Raw genomic sequence first — 18312 nt, forward strand, 5'->3', positions numbered from 1 at the left:
TTTTCCTACCACTAATGTCCTTCCCTCCTCCTCCTACCCTGCCCCCCTCCTTTTGGGCAAGGTGTTTTGCAATGCTGTTACTATCACATATATCACTGTAACTCCTTTCAGCACTGAGTTCTTATCCAGAGTGATTATTTCCAACGGTCATTGTCATAGTAGCCCCTTCTCTGTACTAACTGTACTCCCCCACAATTTGTGGCAAGCTTCCTACCATAGACCAAGTTGACCCTTTCTAGTTTGCCTGTACCTCCTTTTCTGTATTCTCCAGTTTTAACTTGGGCATGCCTAATTTATTGTGCATTGTTAATTAGATGATAGAATTATAAATGAATAGGAAGTTTCCCATAATAATAGGTTTAGGTTGCTTGACATAATTGAAACAAGGATATTTCTCCCTCTTATGAAACTGCTGATTGGACTCATTTGAGGGATGTAAGAAAAGCATAGTACAAGACTAATCCCCAAGGACAGGAGAAACAAGGTCCAGGAAGAATGGCCCAAGGTTGGAAGCTTGCCACAAGTGTGGTGCGGGGCGGGCCACTAGGATAGAGAATGGGCTGCTGTGACAAAGATAGTTGGAAATGATCACTCTGGACAAGAAATGAGTGCTGAAAGCAGGAAAAGGGACAAACATAACCTTTCAGGACCTGTACTGCAAACTATAATGCATGCATATAGAGGGTTGGTGGGGAGGGGAGAGAGAGAGATAGATAGATAGATAGATAGATAGATAGATAGAGAGAGAGAGAGAGAGAGAGACTACAAGAGAGATTGGGAATGTGGGGAGGGGAGAGGGGAGAGGAGGGGATGTGGGAGGAAAACTGGGTCATTGGTGGTGTGAAATGTGCGTGAAGGAATAGGTGTTGAAACATTGTATGACTGAAACCAGGTTGTAACTGTATTACCCATAAACAACTTTGTAACTGTATCTCTCAGTGATTCAATTAAAAAACTAGACTAAAAGTAACAACTGCTGGCCCACTAAGATTGCATTATTTTTATTCAGCATTTAAAAAAATAGACTTTTCAGAGTATTCAATTGGCTCACAGCAAAATGGAGTAGAAGGTACAAAGAGTGCCTCTGGACCCATTACATCAACACATAAATTGCCATTATTAATATACCCGTGTAGGAACACATTTGACTAACTTCACTCAGCATGAGACTTTCCGTGTAGCAGCCAATGCATTGATTTCATCTTTTCTTACGACCCAGTGGCATTCCATCGTGTATAAGTACTGGCGTTTCTTTATCAGGCATCTGTTCTTGGACACTCGGGTTGCTTCCATATTTCATCTATCGTGAATGGTGCTGCAGTGAACATAGGAGTGTGGAGGTCTTGCCTGGCTTGTGTTTTGGGGCCCTTGGAGAACAGGCCCAAGGAGTGGAATTTCTGGGTTGTATGGAAGTTCACTTCTTATTGTTTTGGAGGAACGTCTGTATTTTCCAAAAAGAAGTCTACATTCACACCTGCAGTGGCTGGATCCCTTCCCCCACATCTATCTCAACACTGGTTGTGGTTCTTTTGTATGTACTAGTAGTTTCTGTTCTGTGAGATGGCTTCTCGTTGTTGTTTTGATTTGCATCTCCCTAATTTGCATCTCTTACCATGGGAGAGCCCGGCAAATTTCCTGTGGTGTATTCACATGCCAAAACCAGTAACAATGATGGGTCTCATTCCCCTGACCCTGATAGAGCCTCCAATGCGGCACTGTTGGGAAGGACGAGTAAAGAGAGGCTGCTAAAATCTCAGGGCTAGGATAAATGGAGACTTTACTAAGACTGCTTGAGAAAATCGATGATCAACAGGATGATGATGATGATGATGATGATGACTTTAGAATGACGGTGACACACAATATGATCTCACAGAGCCTAGGATTTACATTAGGGCTCATTCTTGGTGGGGTTTGAACAAAAATACAGTGTATCATTGTAGTATCATTCTGAGTACCTGCATCACCCTTCAATCTTCTGTTCTATGCCTATTCATTCCTCCCTTCTCCTGAATCTCTGGCAGCCATGGAAGTTACTTTTTTCACAGTTTTCAATGTGTTTATAAGCTTCTTAGCATATATTTACATTTCAGTTTTGAATTTGAGATTTTTTATGCAAAAAATGATATAGTCCACAAAGTTCTTGACATACACACCAACTAGAGGAAACCAGAACATTGAGGTTCCTAGACATGAAGTAAAGGTTAAGGGAAAGGAAGACTCATGGTGCTCCAGAGGCTCCCTTTAACACTGCTTTCCTAACAGCGTATCTAAGAAACAGCCACATCCCTCATGGGTCTACAACTTTGCTACTTTAAAAAAAATGTATTCTTTTATTGAATCCCCATGTGGAAAGTTACAAAGCTTTCAGGTTTAAGTCTCAGTTATACAATGCTCAAACACCCATCCCTTCACCAGTGCACATATTCCACCACGAAGAATCACAGTATACCTGCCCCATACCCCCGCCTCCCCAGCCCCCCACCCAGCCTGTGTAACTGATAAATTTCACTTTACTTTCACTTTACATTGATTACATTCAATATTTCAACAAAAAACTCACTATTATTGTTTGGAGTTTCTCCCCCAAAAGTCGGACCTGCTGAAAAGGAAGCATTTGATACTTTGTTTTCCATTGCTGAGAATGAAGAGATATGAGGTGGAGCGGCTGCACTAGCGGCTGCACGGTTTCGTATTTCTGTATTTTAGTATTTTAGTAACTAAGTCCAAAGAAATATCTGCCAGAAATTGCATCATTGCAAGCTTGTACCTCTCAGCTACTTTATATTCCACATATGAGTGCAATATTTCTATATCTGTCTCTCTCTTTCTGACTCATTTCACTCAGCATGATACTTTCCATGTTGATCCACTTATATGCAATTTCATGACTTCATGTTTTCTGACAGCTACATAGTATTCCACTGTGTAGATGTACCAGAGTTTCTTTAACCAGTCATCTGTTTTGGGGCACTCTGTTTTTTTCCAGATTGTGGCTATTGTAAACAGTGCTGCAACATTGCTACTTATTATCCGGCAAAGATGGCTAGGAATTGTCTGAAGCTCGTGGTTTAGGCAAGTGAGATAGAAGTGCTAGCAGGTGTGTACCACTGGTGGGAACACAGGTGTGAATGACTTTTGCACGAGAATTTGTGAAAGAGATGAGAGTTGCTAAAGGGTGGAGGAGATAGGGCTGGAAAAGTGGTTGGGGGCCTCTTGGGGGAACTTCTGTGCTCACCTTACAATATCACATAGGGGCGAAGGTGGGAGGGAGAGTGCCCAACGTTTGAAAGAGGTGAGGCTGAAGGTAAAGAGTGAAAAAGGTTGGAATTGGTGGGAGAGACCACGAGAGAAATAAAAGAAACTCACGTCTTGGTGATAGGTCTGGGAATGGACAATCGGTGGCTATGAGGACGCCACCTAATATGTCTTAACATTGTCTAAACAGTGGGAGAAAATAAACACTTGATAGTCTTGATATTTGCGTTAAATAAGGTAAAATTGCATAAAATGCTTTTTCTTTAAATTTGTTTTTGGGGCCTGGGGAGTAGTTGTAACTAAAATGGGGAAAGTCTGAGTGAGGTGGAGAGAACCTACCTGAGTGCCTTGTTCTTTATATTGTTGTTGTTTTTGGGGGGCACATCAGCCAATACACTGCTTGCTCCTGGCTCTGCACTCAGGAATTAATCCTGGAAGTGCTGGCATTGGGGGACCAAATGTGATGCTGGGTCTAACCCAGGTCCACCACATGTAAGGCAAGTGCCTTATGCTATCCTATCTTTCCAGCTGTTGTTTCTTTTAGTTTTTAAAGAAACGGGGAGTGCTTTCATTTTATTTGTTTGATTTTCGGCCATACCTGGCTGTACTTAGGGGTTACACTGCGCATGATATGCAGAGGTGCTTCCCAGAGGTGCTGGCCAGACCCTGTGGTACTGAGGATTAAACTTGACCTTTTGAATGCAAAGCATGCTGCAGTCCAGCCCTTTCAGTTAGCACTGTGGCCCTGAGCACTTTTGTACTTGCATGTTTTTGCTGTAATATTTGACATTGTTTCGCCTGCCATTGCTTGGCTGCTGGGGCTCTGCTTGGGGCGGGGAGGGAAACTCAACCCACCCCCTCCAACAGGCCCCTGGGAAAACAGCCAGGTGCGGGGGCAAGAGACTCTGATGAGTTTAGATGAGCCTCACACATGAAGGAACCGGCAGAGGAACCCAGGTTTGCGGGACCCGGGGCTGAGATTTCCAAGCCTGCTCAGACTGGGACTGGGCCTCTTCCACCCAGATCCTCCATTTTCCAGTAGCTAGGTGGTTACACCCACAAACTGCCCCTGTTGCTGTGTAATCCTATCAACAGCCAACATCCAGAGACTATAAAACCAAGCTCCTGGAAGCTTGAACATCTTATAGCCTAGTTCTCCCTCTTGGAGAACCTGGCAAGCTACCGAGAGTTTCCTGCCCACATGGGAGAGCCTGGCAAGCTCCCCATGGCATATTCATATGCCAAAACCAGTAACAATGATGGGTCTCATTCCCCTGACCCTGATAGAGCCTCCAATGTGGCACCATTGGGAAGGATGAGTAAAGAGAGGCTTCTAAAATCTCAGGGCTAGGACAAATGGAGATGTTACTGAGACCACTCGAGAAAATCGACGATCAACGGGAGGATGATGATGATGATGACGATGACGATGATGATGATGATGATGATGATGACAATGTTTTGTAAACTTCCTTATTTGGCTGCTTCAAATTCACATCAGCACTTTCTTCTGTACTAACACTTCAAACTAATATATCATTAAAAATCTGAGAAATACTTCCAATAACTAAGAATTGTTCTTTTGTCCTAACTCACAATTATAATAATGCTGTGATGAGCACACCTAAAATTCTATTTAAATTTCTGATTGATCTTAATTTTCTTTGATTTGGGGAACTCCTCTGTGCCTTGTGCCTGGTATCAGCTTACGGATCTTGAATGAGGAGGACATGTGTTCCACTTCTCTGAGCTACCTTCTTTATATTGAGGCACTATAAATTAAGTCCACTTTCAAGTGACTTGAGAAACAGATTCATTCACTCAACAGATATTAATGAGCTTCCTCTAGATGCTAGAAACATTCTAAACTGGTAGTATAGCAACAAATGAAAACAATTTTTTAAGGAATAGATGAAAAATCCCTTCACGATGAGGGTTCCATTCTAGAAGAGTATGGATAACTTTAAACCTCATTAGGCATATTGCCAAATTGCTTTCAAACAGGCCAGAGCAACTCACAACCCCATTCATCTTATAGAAGTAGTTAACTTGAAATAATTTTACCAGCACTGAGGGTTAAATTTTTTGTTTAAATTTTAAAATAATTTAAAACATTTTTATGTTATATTTACATTTTGTTTAAAACTGTTCTTAAGCAATACAATTTAAACATTTTTTCATAAACTTTCATAGCAACACTGCTTTCCTTAAGGACTTTCCCTTCTTTTATACCCCTGCTTACAAAACATAAGTATGCTGAAGAGATGTCCCAATCCCTATCCAAGAAGCAGGTTTCAAAATTGTTTTCTGTTCAGTGAGAAAACAATTTTGCACCCAAATGAGGGCTGACAATATGGGAATCATTTCCTGTACTTTGCAAAGTTCCCCTTGAAGGTAGAAGAGATGGGATGACATCTATGTCCTGTTAGAACTTGATATGCCTGGAAGACATGTCAGAAGCAATTTCTCTTGACAGATGCCAAGAGCTTTAGGGGACCAGCCACGACAAGTCAGGCAAGGTAGGATCTACTCAGGGCAGAGCTTGAGGTCAGAATCAAGCTCATGAGGTTCTTTCACAAAAATGCCTTTAAGCTGGAAAGACTGAACAGTCAAGGGGTTTGTGTTCTAGAAAGATTCAGTGCTTATAAAACCAGTATCTGACATTAGTAGTTCTGTGCTTGAAGTCCATTCTCTTAAACCTCTCAGATACCAAGAAAATTGATGACCGGACTAGATTAATGATTTCTTTGATGCAATATTTTAGGACAAGAGGAATTCGCCAAGTGTCTCCTATGATCCAGACCCTGGCCCGAGTCATAGTCTCAGGACTGAGAGGACAAGTGCGTGGTTTGACGCCACGTGCTTATGCTCTCTACTACTGCATCTCAATGAAGGGGAAAGTACTTTCTTGTTTGAGTTGACATATGAACAAGGCACAGTGATCTTAGAATAAAATGCCTAACCTATAAGAAGCTGCTTTCAGTTGTGAAGGGAACATGTGTGGGTGAACCCCTCTCTAAGCATTCTAATATAAGCTTCAGACATTGTAATATGGTCCATGTGGTTCAGAATTTATATTTGGGTTCAGATGCTTATATGGAATGAATTTTAGAAATTTTGAGAAGTGTTCTCGCCCTTAACAGTGGAATCAGTTAAACCTTCAGTTATTGAAATTTGTGTTATATTATTCCCCTGACAGCTTACGCTATGTATCAGATTGCCTTGATAGATCCTCTAACAGTTGTCTTCATATTTTAAAACCTATGAAATTACATACTTCAGGGGATTACTAATTTTTTTCCTACAGAATGTACACATACCCCATAATGATAGCCAGATGGATTGAGGGGTCTTTGACAAGAAGTTTTTTTTTTTTAAACTAATTTGAGAACATACTTAATTTTAGTCACTTCTGACTAGGGCAAAAAATGAGTGGAGTGTACTCTATAAATTTCCTAATAGTGTAATTTTAATACTTTTGTCATGATCAGATGATAGTATTTAAAGTCAATTCTTGTTTTTCTCCATTTTAGAAATACACATATCAGACCTTACCAAGGAAAAAAGCCAAGGAAAATATGTAACTAGAACTGGGTAGTCCTGAGTAGTTATGACACAAAAATTAGCCAAAATACCTCTCAGTTCATGTTGGAACTCCTTCCTTATTCTCAGATGAGCTTAAGAGACATACAGAAGGTTTCTTAGGAACCTGTAGAATATAAGATTGCATGGCCAGAAAAACCTAAGCTATCATCTGGTCTGTCACTTTGTGATTTACTACATTTGCAAAGAAACCCAAAGTTTCAGCAAATTTCTTGAGCTAAAGTGCACTCTAACCTAACATTCTTTCATTGTATCACTTTGCCCTTCCCATCTGTTTTCCTTTTCAGTACTTTTTCTTTGTTTTCCATTTTCCTGTCAGACAAACACTTCAATCATATTAGGCTGAATCAGACCAGAATGAATCAGGCTTTAGCGAAACAGCAATCCCAGAGAAAGTCTGGCTGGCGAATCCAGCAGCAGTGGGAGACACAGGTAGACAAGTGCCATGAAAAGCAAGAAATGACTATTAGCTAACACAAAGTATGCAATAAACAGATATTAAAGCAGGGGGTAGCTGGCATCTTTACTCATCATTTGCCCTTTAAATGGCAGGACTTGAGTTCATGAGACCTATGGTATAGTATCAGGCAGGCATATTGACCACAAGACTACTTGGAATTAGACCTGTAATCACAGTTTGGAACTCAAACGCAAGAAAGACAGGTACAGTGTTCACATGAGGCCCTCAGAGAATAGCTGATCAAGAGTCCCTTAAATTCTCCCAGGCCAGGGGACCAGAGAGATAGTGCAGCAGGTGAAGCACTTACTTTGCTTGAAGGTAACCTGAGTTAAATCCCCAGGACCCCTTATGAGTCCCACTGATCCAGCATTATCAGGAGTTATCCCTGAGCGAAGAGCCAGAAGTAGGCCCTGAGCACTGCTGGGTGAAGCCTCAAAACAAAAAACTAAACAAACAAACAAACAAAATCTCCCAGACCAGGTGGTGGAGACAGTGAGCTGCTCACCCAGTGTGGATGTAGTTCTACCTCTCAGGCCTCTTTGCTTCTGACTTGGAGTCATGCAGTTATTTCTTGATAAAGGAATGTGAGGGGATGTGGAGACCACTAAAGTCATATATTCTGTTTTGGAGCTTCAGGGAGAAACAGTAGAAGTGTTTGGAAAACAGACCCCTGTTGGCTCCTTGTCTTCTTGAACCCAATTCTGTGACGTACACTCTGTGGAACACATGTAGTCTCAAACAAAGAGTGGCTTTTATTTTATAATGTAGGAGCACTGCTATTTATCCAGCCCTTGATTAAGCTGATTGAACTGGGCATGAACTCCACATTATTTTTTTCTTTTTTTGAAAAAATTTTAAATTTTATAAGTTAGTTCTTGCACACACAGCAAAGCCTGGCAAGATACCCGTGGCGTATATGATATGCCAAAAATCAGTAACAAGAAGTCTCACAATGGAGACGTTACTGGTGCCTGCTCAAGCAAATCGATGAGCAACGGGATGACAGTGACAGTGACAGTGATAAGTTAGTTCACAATATTTTATTACATTCAATATTCAAACGCCAATCCCACCACCTTTCCACCTTTCCACCACCAAATTCGGGATGTTTCCATCCATAACCCCAATCCCTGTCCCAAAACAAAACCGAAATAATATATTTCGTATTGTCTGTTATGAAGAACTGCTGAACATGTTTACAAAAAAGTTTTCATGTAGGTAAACTGTGAAGATTGTTCTATTTTGGCAGGAGCCATGAGGATATTCTACAGGATATCACTAACATGCTGTTAAAGTTTGGGTGATGTGAGCTTAGCTTTGGTATAAATATATATATATCTGAAAATATGTGCATATGCATATATATATCACTCCATGATTTGTTGCCTACTATCTGAACCCCATCAAATGTGGTGTGGTAGTTATGGGGAATGAGTAGTGAGTGTTTTATGATGTGTCCAGGAATGTTTACTCATATGTGAGGCTCAGCCTGAGCATATGGGGAGCGGCTTTGAGCATGACAGTGGTTGGATTGTGGAGGTTTTTGGCTGCCAGAGCTGGGTGCCTCGGGGCAGGGAGGGCTCTCACACGTCCTTCTCTGGGGTGCTTTATGTGAGACAGCCTGATGCAGAGTCTGATGGCATAATTATGGGGGCCTCATGTTATGCTCCCTTTCGGGAGAAGCAACAATTGATCTGGAAGGTGGTTGATGGTGAGATTATCTGGCTCCAGCAGGAGTGGCCTATGTGTGTGACCCCTGGGTCTCTGGAGACTGGGGAAAGTGGGCAGAGGATCTCCACTCCTGGTCCCATTGAGCCCAAAGTCCAAGGTCACAATGTTCTGCATTACCTGGGTTCCGTAGGACTTCACTATGCCTGGGGCTCAGCCCGAGGGCATGGGGGGTGGCCTTGAGCACGGCGGGGGTTGGGTTGTGGAGGGTTTTGGCTGCTGGAGCTGGGTCCCTTGGGGCGGGGAGGGCTTTCACTGCCCCCCTCTGGGGCGCCCCAGTGAAAACAGCTTGGCGCAGGGTCAGGACTTTCTGCGGCACTCTCGGGAGTTTTAGTTTATAGTTCCTGGGTCTTGGCTGTTGATGAGATTACAGGGTGCTAGGGGCAGTTTGTGGGTGTGACTACCAAGCTACTTGAAAACTGGGGACCTGGAGGTAGGATGCCCAGTCCCGAGCCAAGTGGGCCTAGATCTCTCAGTCACGGGTTTCCGCCTAGCTCAGTGCTAGGCCCTAACTGCATCTTTTGATCTCTTTTGATATATATGGGTGTCTGAAATAAGGCCAATAAATGAGCTTATATAGCTGAGCTGGAGGTGGTTTGTGGGTGTGTTTCCCATATACCTAACTTTTGGCAGTTTAGTTTCTTGGTAAACTTGGCCCCAAGTTGTTGGGGACTGGTCAAAGGCACAGCAGTAATTTTGGGGTATCTGGAAGTCTGAAAGCACCATCAGGCTGCTGATGCACTTGCCCCACAGGTACAGGTTGACCTGCTGGTGGCACCATAACCCATAAGAGTGACTTTTTTTTGCTTTTTTTGGGGGGAGGGGGGTCACATCCAGCAATGCACAAGGGTCACTCCTGGCTCTGCACTCAGGAATTACCCCTGGCGGTGCTAGGGGACCATATGGGATGCTCGGAATCGAACCTGGGTTGGCCGCATACAAGGCAAATGCCGTACCTGCTGTGCTATCACTCCAGCCCCAAGAGTGACTTTTTAATGTGAGGATTAATATTCATATGGGGCATGTTCTGTTGCAAAAGGGATGTTCCTAGTTGAAAAAAGGAGCAAAGGGTTTTCCTCCCATAAAACCAGTGTTACTTGCTCGTTTTGTTGAGAAGAATAGAAAACTGAATAAAAGTAGGGAACTTACATATTATTTAAATGTAAACATAAAATTCAGTATACATGTAAGTAAATTGATACATATCTAAGTATAATTACATAGGTATAAATAAATTTATTTATCTTAATTCATCCGATGCTATAAGGCATGTATTATTCTTCTCATTTTATAGTTAACTAAATTGTGACACCAGAAGGGTGAGTAATTTAGGAGAGAGTTGACATAAATACTTTGAGTAGACAAACCTCTAGAAATGATAGCCCCATAGATAGTTAAGAAAATGGTTATTTTCTTAATTATTTGTACCATAATTTAAGTTGAATCAATCCATTTCCTGTACATTTTTTATTATTTTAACAAACCACATTGTGGTTTACAAAGTTGTTCATAATGTTGTTTCAGGCATACAATGTTCTAATATCAACCCTACCACCAATGTCCCCTTCCTTCCACCAACATTCCCAAGTTTCCTCCCAACCATCCCTGCCCACTTGGCAGGTATATAACAAATTTATTTCATTTTACTTGCTGCAATGAAACTTAAAGGGATGGCAAATAGAATTATCAGAAAATAAAGAAATAAAAGTCAATAGGATGATTGCTGTATGTTTTTAACCTTTCCTTAATCTACCAGAGGACAAACATGCACCATTAGTGAGTGCCATACTCAATGCTACATGGTGGGAAGCTACAAAACTGGTTTCAGGGCTGAGAATTCCCTAAGCTGCTGTCTCTCCACAAGCTCTGTATCATTCCTTCAAATCTGAAAGATAATCTTGCTGGATAGAATCTTCTGGGCAAGAGATTCATTTAGTTGAATGTTTGTACTATATCCTTCCACACTCTTCTGACTTACTGAATCTTACTTGATAGATCTGTACGTCTCATGCTCATGGACTATCCGTTTTATGTAAGTGTCTTTTTTGATCTCATAGCTTTCAATATCCTGTCGCTATCTTTAGATTCTGTTATTGAGTATAATGTGTCTTCCAGTTTTCTTAGTTTGTTCTATTTTTGCTTGAAACCCTTCAGGCCTCTAGGATCTCGGTTCTTATATTATTCAGCTCTGGGAAATAGTTATTGACAATTTTTTTTACTACTGTTTCTTCATCACTGTTTATTTTTTTGCCTTTATGTTCCTTAGGGACTTCAGTTATTCTTAAATTGTTTTTCTTGAACCCATCCACTCTTTGGGATGCTGTTTATTTTATTTCAGATTATTTTTCACCTTCTGCTGTTTCTTAGCAGTTTCCTCCTTCTCGTCTTAGAGTTCCTTGATCTTTTTTATTATTATTTTTAAATGAATCACTGTGTATGAAGTTACAGACCTACAAACTTTCATGATTACATTTCAGTCAAACAGTGATCGAGAACCCATCCCTCCACCAATTCCCATTCTCCACCACCAATGTTCCCAGTTTCTTTCCCACCACCCACCCCCTCGTCCAGGTTCCCCTTCTCCCCCAACCCTGCCTCTGTGGCAGGCACATTCTCTTTTACTCTCTCTCTCTCTTTTTGGATGTTATGGCTTGCAATACAGGTAGTAAGTGGCCATCATGTTTGGTCCATAGTCTACTTTCAACACGAATCTCTTATCCCAAGCGAGCCCTCCCAGTATCATTTATTAGCAGTCCCTCCTCTAGCCCAGCTGGCTTTAACCCAGCATGTGAGGCTGACTTCCAAGCCATGTGAGGCTGACTTCCTGGCTCTTATCTCTATCAGTCTCCCATTGTGTTACTTTATATTCCACAAACGAGTGCAGTCATTCTCTCCGTCCCTCTCTCTCTGACTTATTTCATTAGGCATGATACTCTCCATGTTGATCTACTTATAAGCAAATTTCATGATTTCATCTTTTCTAACAGCTGCATAGTATTTGATTGTTTAGATGTACCAAAGTTTCTTTAACCAGTCATCTGTTTTCAGGAAATTGAGTTTTATCCATTTACATTTGTTATTTACAATTCTGGCTATTGTGAATAATGCTGCAATTAACATACAGATGTCATTTCTACTGATGTCATTTCTACTGTATTATTTTGCATCCCTGGGATATATTATTAGAAGTAGTATTGCTGGATCAAATGGGAACCCAATTTCTGGTTTTTGAGAAAGGTTCATATTGTTTTACAAAAAGGCTGGAGTGTAAAAAACTTCTCATGCTGAAGGGTGTGCATTTGCGGGCTCTCCGGGTGGCTCTGTCTCACTGCCCACATTCTGTGCTCTGGAGCTGCTGTGTATGGGCTGGATCGGGATGGCTATTGGCCAAGGGCAGGCAAAGGAAGAACGACAACCAAGCTGGTTTCTGATTAGTTTCTGTTTATTAAATCTTTCGTCTCTCTCATCTCACACACTCTTCCTTCCTAGCTCCTCACTCCTCCATCCCAGCTCTCTGGATTCTTTCGCCCTCTTCATTAGTCTCCCCCACCACTTGCCTCTCTCCACCTTGTGCTCTAGGCTGCACACAGTCTGGTAGCAAAATCAACATAAGAAAGCCCTTCCTTTTTTCTCGTGTCCTCTTTAATTTCGTTGAGTAGCATTTTATAGTTTTCCTTGTAGAGATCTTTTACTTTCTAAGTTAGGCTGATTCCTAGGTACTTGATCTTCTGGGGCACAATTGTGAATGGGATTTTTTTTAATGTCACTTTCCTCTGATTCACGATTTGCGTATAGGAAGGCCATGGACTTTTGGGTATTGATTTTATAGCCTGCAACTTTGCTGTACAAATCTATTGTTTCTAGGAGTTTCTTAGTGGAGGTTTTAGGATTCTCCTGGTATAGAATCATATCATGTCATCTGCAAATAGTGAGAGCTTGATTTCTTCCTTTACTATCTGTATACCCTTAATGTCTTTTTCTTGCCTAATTGCTATTGCAAGTACTTCCAGTACTATGTTGAACAGAAGTGGTGAGAGTGGGCATCCTTGTCTTGTCCCTGATCTTAGAGGGAAGGCCCTTAGTGTTTCTCCATTGAGGATAATGCTTGCCATGGGTTTGTGGTAGATGGCTTTGACTATCTTGAAGAAAGTTCCTTCTAAGCCTATTTTGGTGAGAGTTTTTTTTTTATGATAAATGGGTGTTGGATCTTGTCAAATGCTTTCTCTGCATCTATTGAAATGATCATATGGTTTTTATTTTTACTTTTGTTGATATGATGAATTATGTTGATTGATTTCCTAATGTTAAACCATCCTTGCATCCCCTGGATGAATCCTACTTGATCGTGATGTATGATATTTTTATGAGTTGTTGGATTCTATTTGCTAGTATTTTGTTGAGAATTTTTGCATCCGTGTTCATCAAGGATATTGGCCTGTAGTTTTCTTTTTTAGTGGTATCTTTGTTTGCTTTTTGTATTAGGGAGATATGAGCTTCATAGAAACTGTTTGGGAGAGTCCCTGTTTCTTCAATTTTCTTGAATAACTTGAGGAGAACTGGCAACAGGTCCTCTCTAAATATTTGGAAGAATTTGCTAGTGAATCCATCTGGGCCTGGGCTTTTGTTTTTGGGAAGACATTTGATAACAGTTTCCATTTCCTTGATATTGATGGGTCTATTCAGGTATTCCAAGTCATCTTGATTCAGTTTTGGGAGATTGTAGGAATCAAGAAATTTGTCCATTTTTTTTTAGGTTCTCTTGTTTCATGGCATAGAGATTTTCAAAGTAGTCTCTGACAATCTTTTGAATTTCATTGGTTTCTGTTGTGATATCCCCCTTTTCATTTCTGATTCGGTTTATTAGGGTTCTCTCTCTTTCTTTTTTTGTGAGTCTTGCTAGCAGCTTATCAATCTTGTTTATTTTCTCAAAGAAGCAGCTGTTTGTTTTATTGATCTTTCGGATTGTTTTTTGGGTTTCCCTATTGTTAATTTCTGCTCTAGGTTTTATTATTTCTTTCCTTTGGTCTGGCTTGGGTTCCTTTTGCTGGTCCTCTTCTAAGCTCTGGCTTGGGTTCCTTTTGCTGGTCCTCTTCTAAGCTCTCTATGTAGGCCCTTTCCTCCCTCCTGAGGAATGCTTGCGGGGCTATAGATTTTCCCCTTAACACAGCTTTAGCCATGTCCCATAGGTTCTGGTAGCTTGTGTGTTCATTCTCATTTGTTTCGAGGTATCTTTTGATCTCTTCCTTGATTTCCTTTTTGATCCACTCGTTGTTCAACAGGGATTTGTTTAATTTCCAGCTGTTCAATTTGGTGTTTGGTGCTCCAAATTGTGTGTGCTTAGCTTCTATTTTCAGTGCATCATGGTCCGAGAAGATGGTTGATACAATTTCTATCTTGCTGATTCTATTGAGGTATGTTTTGTGACCCAGCACGTGGTCTATTTTGGAGAATGTTCCATGTGCACTGGAGAAGAATGTATATTCTTTCTTTTGGGGGTGTAAAGCCCTGCATAGGTCTATAAGCCCTCTCTCGTCTATTTCTTCTTTCAGGGCCAGTGTTTCCTTGATTAGTTTTGTTCTTGTCGATCTATCCAGAGGTGATAAGGCGGTGTTGAAGTCTCTGACTACTATTGTGATGCTAGTGATGTCCTCCTTAAAGTTTGTTAGGAGTTGTTTTAAATATTTTGCTGGTCTCTCATTAGGTGCGTATACATTTAAGAGTGTCATTTCTTCCTGTTGTTTACATATCCCTTGATGAATAGAAAATGACTGTCACCATCCCTTCTAATCTTTTTCAGCCTGAAGACTTAACTTTGTCAAAATGGCAATATTCCCCAAAGCACTATACAGATTCAATGCGATCCCTATAAGGATACCCATGACATTCTTCAAAGAAATGGATCAAACACTCCTAAAATTCATATGGGACAATAAACGCCCATGAATAGCTAAAGCAATTCTTGAGAAAAAGATGACGGGAAGCATCACCCTCCCCAACTTCAAACTTTACTACAAAGCGGTAACAATTAAAACAGCATGGTACTGGAACAAAGAAAGAGCCGCTGATCAATGGAACAGGGTGGAATGTCCCTACATGCAACCCCAAATATATGATCATCTGATCCTTGATAAAGGGGCAAGAAATGTTAAGTGGAACAAGGAAAACCTCTTCAACAAATGGTGCTAGCATAACTGGACAGCCACATGCAAAAAAAATGGGCTTAGACCTCGACCTAACACCATGCACAAAAGTCAAATCAAAATGGATTAAAGACCTCAACATTAGACCACAAACCTTATAAGGTACATTGAAGACAAGGTCAGAAAAACCTTCCACGATATTGAAAACAAAAGTATCTTCAAAGATGACACGGACCTAAGCAATCAAGTAGTTACAGAAATAAACAAATGGGACTATATTAAACTGAGAAGCTTCTGCACCGCAAAAGACACAGTGACCCGAATACAAAGGCAATTTACAGAATGGGAAAGGATATTCACCCAATACCCATCTGATAAGGGGTTGATATCAAGGGTATACAAGGCACTAGTTGACCTCTACAAAAAGAAAACATCCAACCCCATCAAAAAATGGTGTGAAGAAATGAACAGAAACTTTTTCAAGGAGGAAATATGAATGGCTAAAAGGTATATGAAAAAATGCTCTTCATCACTAATCATCAGGGAAATGCAGATCAAAAGAACTATGAGATACCACCTCACACCACAGAGAATGGCTCATATCCAAAAGAACAAAAACAACCGCTGTTGGCATGGTTGTGGGGAGAAAGGAACCCTCCTACACTGCTGGTGAGAATGCCAACTGGTTCAGCCATTTTGGAAAACAACATGGTCAATTCTCAAAAAATTAGAAATCGAGCTCCCATTTGACCCAGCAATACCACTCCTGGGAATATACCCCAGATAAGCAAAAAAGTATAGTCAAAATAGCATCTGCACCTGTATGTTCATCATAGCAGTTTATAATAGCCAGAATCTGGAAAAAAACAGAATGTCCGAGAACAGATGACTGGCTAAAAAAACTTTGGTACATCTACACAACGGAATACTATGCAGCTGTTAGAAAGCATGAAGTCATGAAATTTGCGTATAAGTGGATCAACATTGAAAGTATCATGTTGAGTGAAATGAGTCAGAAAGAAAGAGACAGACACAGAAAGGTTGCACTCATATATGAAATATAAAGTAGCAGAGAGGTACAATCTAGCAATGATGCAACCTCTGGCAGAAAGCCCTCTGGACTTAGTCACTAAAATGCTAAAATACAGAAATCTAGAACCTCAAGGCCACTACTGTGGCCACACAACCTCATATCTCTTCATTCTCAGCAATGGAAAACAAATTGTCAAATGCTTCCTCTCCAGCAGGTCCTACTCTGTGTGTGTGGGGGGGCAGACTCCAAACAATAATAGTGATTTTTTTGTTTGTATGTAATCAAAGTAAAGATAAAGTAAAGGGAATTTTATCAGCTACACAGGCGGGGTGGGGGGAGTTTTACCGTGGTTCTTGGTGGTGGAATATATGCACTGGTGAAGGGATGGGTGTTCGAGCATTATGTAACTGAGACTTAAGCCTGAAAGCTTTGTAACTTTCCACATGGTGATTCAATTAAAAAAAGGCAGAATAGTAAAAAAAGAAAGAAAGAAAGAAAAAAGAAAGAAAGAAAGAAAGAAAGAAAGAAAGAAAGAAAGAAAGAAAGAAAGAAAGAAAGAAAGAAAGAAAGAAAGAAAGAAAGAAAGAAAGAAAGCCCTTCCTGACTGCCTGAAGCAAGATACCTCTTAAGGTGTTTTTCTCTTTTCTCAGTCCAAAAACTCTAACAACCTCTTAATACTGGTTATTTTTGTATGGACACAGTAAAAGATACATTGAGGCTTGTAGGGCAGCTCTCTGGCAATATCTTTCCACAGACCCAGACTACAGCGCTCAGGCCAGATTAATCATTCCTAACCCTATGAGGGTTCGAGTTTTTCCATGACCAAGCTCTTAATTTACAGTTAAGCATTAGGCGCTTTGGCCAGGCCCATCTTGATGCCAGAGTAGCACATAACTCACTGCTTTCCCTGGGTCTATCCTGTCCCTCATCATTATCCTGCCTTCGGGGATGCTAGGAAGTAAGGGCAGCTGAGGCTTAAATCAAGAGAACAGATGCCCAGGAGGAAAATATCATGTAGAATCAAATGACTCCCAGGTTATGAAGCATAGCATTTGTTACAGTCTTCCTGTGCCCATACAAAAAGACATGGCTCTGAATAAACTAATCAAAGGACTCAAGGAGAAGAGAGCAAAAATATTTACAAGTCAATAGAACACAAAGAAAGAAGTTACAGATAAACACAGAGGACAGGGAGCACTGTGATGGGAGTAACCCAAATAAACCTAAACTACTTGAGTCTATGTTATCCTATACTGGACCAGTCAGCATTCCCACAAACAGTGAAGGAGAGTGCCCTTTTCCCTACATCCAGGCCAACACAGTTTGCTTTTGTTCTTTTGTCTCTGTGGTGTTAGATGATATCTCATTATTGTTTTGATCTACATCTCCCTGATGATTTTTGGTGAAGAGCATTTTTTCATGTGCCTTTTTACCCTTTGGATTTCTTCTTTGAGAAAGTTTCTGCCCATTTCACCACCCCATTTTCTATTGGGATTGGATGTTTTCTTCTTGTAGATTTCATCCAATGCCTTGTATATCCTTGTTATTAACCCCTTATCATAGGGGTATTGGTGAATGTCCTTTCCCATTCTGTAAACTGTCTTTGTATTCTGGTCACTATTTCTTTTGAGGTGCAGAAGCTTCTTAGTTTAAGATAGTCCCATTTGTTTATCTGTGTTTGCACTTGGTTGGTCAGTGGCAATCCGTCTTTGAAGATATCTTTAGCTTCAATGTCGTGAAGGGTTTTGCCGAACTTTTCTTCAATGTACCTTATGGACTCTGGTCTGATATTGAGGGCTTTAATGCATTTTGCTCTGACTTTTGTGCATGGTGTTAAGTAGAAGTCAGAGCCCATTTTTCTGCATATACCTGTCCAGTTTTGCCAGCACCATTTGCTGAAGAGGCTTTCTTTGCTCTACTTTATATTTCTTGTTTTCTTATCAAAAATTAGATGATCATATATTTGAGGGTGTGTGTAAGGATATTGAAATCGATTCCATTGGTCTGTGGATCTGTCTTTGCTCCAATACCATGCTTTTTTCATTATTATTGCTTGGTTATACAATTTGAGGTTGGGGAAGGTGATGACT

The sequence above is a fragment of the Sorex araneus genome, chromosome 1 (genome assembly GCF_027595985.1).
Source record: "Sorex araneus isolate mSorAra2 chromosome 1, mSorAra2.pri, whole genome shotgun sequence".
NCBI classification, from domain to species: domain Eukaryota; kingdom Metazoa; phylum Chordata; class Mammalia; order Eulipotyphla; family Soricidae; genus Sorex; species Sorex araneus.